The sequence below is a fragment of the Peromyscus leucopus genome, chromosome X, assembly GCF_004664715.2.
Source record: "Peromyscus leucopus breed LL Stock chromosome X, UCI_PerLeu_2.1, whole genome shotgun sequence".
Lineage (NCBI taxonomy): Eukaryota > Metazoa > Chordata > Mammalia > Rodentia > Cricetidae > Peromyscus > Peromyscus leucopus.
This window is the reverse complement of record NC_051083.1, coordinates 127,936,061-127,938,380: the sequence shown is the minus strand read 5'-3', so window position 1 is coordinate 127,938,380 and position 2,320 is coordinate 127,936,061. Positions and strand designations below refer to the sequence as shown.

The 2,320-nt window shown below is 37.0% G+C and overlaps 1 long non-coding RNA gene across 1 annotated transcript; it reads left to right on the top strand.

Annotated features, from left to right (window-relative positions):
* Nucleotides 1-275: 275 nt before the first annotated feature.
* Nucleotides 276-1,160, top strand: LOC119086717. The gene is made up of 2 exons (XR_005090063.1): nucleotides 276-539; nucleotides 704-1,160. It is a non-coding gene; the product is annotated as an uncharacterized LOC119086717 (long non-coding RNA).
* Nucleotides 1,161-2,320: the final 1,160 nt, after the last annotated feature.

Here is a 2,320-nt window from a genome sequence, read left to right as displayed (position 1 = left end):
AAAAATAGATTAGAAGATGATTTGGAAAAAAGTAAAAAAAGGTTTTGCTCTTCTTTAGAAAACTATAGAGTTGAACCTGGAGATATGAAGAGTGTTGGAATATTGATTTGGGAAGATCTGTAGAAGGTGTCAAAGAAAGCTCACTTTTCCCCATTAATAGTTCCTTTACCTTTAAGATTCTCCAGGGAGATCGCACTTTGTGATGTCAAAAACTCATAATGGCCCTCCCAGGAGTCTCCACTCTTCAGAGGTGTCAGAAGTAGTGCTTTGTGATGTCTACACTTCCCTAAGACACTATTGGCTAGAGTTAACAGTTTGCTCACTAATAAACTTGAAGGATTTAGTTTTTCATTCTTCTGAGAATGAATATATAGGTGTGTCAGGAGCTCCTAGAAAGACCAGTTCTTGGTTTCATCATGACTAAGGTGACTAGAAAATCACTAAAGCAAAACAGGGCTAAGGTAACACTGACTCCAAGGACTAAAGGGAAGAAGAAAAGGAAGACATTTATTCCACTGAGATGCCGATTACATTTTAAGGTAGGATGATCGCAATCGACCTTGTCCATTAACTTTATCTCTAGATCTCTGCTCTATTCTTGTATGAATTATTACCTCTTTTCATGAAGCCTGAAATCAAATCAAGTCTTTAACCTCTTTCTGTAAACTAATGTCTTTCTGGGCTTCCCTTGTTGTCTTTCTAGGTATCAAAGACAAGAATGAAGACAAAACGATCCATAGGGGGTACAAAGAAAAAGTTTCAAACATACAATGTTCATCCAAAAAAGCGTAAAAGATCAGTAAGACCAACAATTTATGTTTGTTATCATATGTTAAGTAGGAAATGGAAAGAAAGGAAGGAAGGGAAACGAAATAAAAGACGGTGTCAGTCTAAGAAAAAGAGTCAACATAAGAGAAGATACCAAAATAAGAAACAAAAAAAAAGACCGTTTTTTAGCCATCTTCAGAATAGATAAAGCCCTTGATAAGTTCACCACTTCAAATGAAGATCAATATAAGGAAAAGATAAGAAAACTTGCAAACATTTATAACATTTACTGGGGTCTGAAAAAATGGCCTAATATAAAAAAGATTGAATCATATATCAACAGGGCATATTGGTGATGGTGATGAAAATAAAACGAAGTTATAGAAAGGTAATATTTCTGCTTCTGTGAATTCTGTAATTGTGGGGAGAGACAGAATTGAAAGGGCAGATGTATGAGAAGGGAAGGTGCTAAGGAAATGGGTGGTTTCTGGGGCACATCTTCAGGCAAATAGTGATGAGATTAGAGACTAATTTCTTTTTTTTTTTTTTTTTTTTTTTTTTTTTTTTTTTTGGTTTTTCGAGACAGGGTTTCTCTGTTTAGCTTTGCGCCTTTCCTGTAACTCACTTGGTAGCCCAAGCTGGCCTCGAACTCACAGAGATCTGCCTGCCTCTGCCTCCCAAGTGCTGGGATTAAAGGCGTGTGCCACAACCGCCGGCTGAGACTAATTTCTAAAGACACATTTCCTTCTATGACAGTCTACCTCCAAAGCCAGAAAGAAAAGAAGGGGTGCAACTGCACATATGGAGAGTTGGATATGACATCAGGGTCTGCATTGCAGATGGAAGAGTATTGATGTTTGCAGGATAACTATGACACCTGCTTAGACAAGGCAGAGATAATACTGATGTTTGTTCATATTGTGTCAGGTGAAGGTGTTCAGAAGGCAAAAAGTGGGCCCTAAAAGTCACTACTGGCACCCCTCAAAGTTGAAAATATCTTGAAGGAACAAATCCAAAATGGATGAAGCCACTGTATTGTATGAAAATTGAGATGCAGTAGTGGACTTTCAAGGATGAAGCTGTGAAAATGGACCAACTCTAGTAAAGGTGATACAAGTGAATATTGTGTGGAAATAGTATTAATACAAGAATTAATACAATTGGGACGTGTTCCTTGAAGAGGTCATTAGTTGGCCTATATTTTTTTTTAAAAAAAAGTTTCAGTTTAAGGATCACATCCCCTTTTCAATGAATATGCAAAATAATAGGTTCCATTATGATATCTTTATACATGTGTCATATGCATTGCTCACCTTCTATTACCTTCTTTTGGTCCCTCTTCTCCTCTCATTAGTCTTCCTCTTTCTAATATAAAGTCCTTGTTATGACTTGAATCTAAAATGTCCCCTACAGGCTAATTCCCTGATTCACAGAGCCTTGCTGGCAAAAATGGATCACTTAGGGAAACCTTTGAAAGTTTTACATGGCACTGCTTCCAACTTGAATTTTCTGCTTCCTGGTCCATACAATGTGATGAATATTTGTCACATGA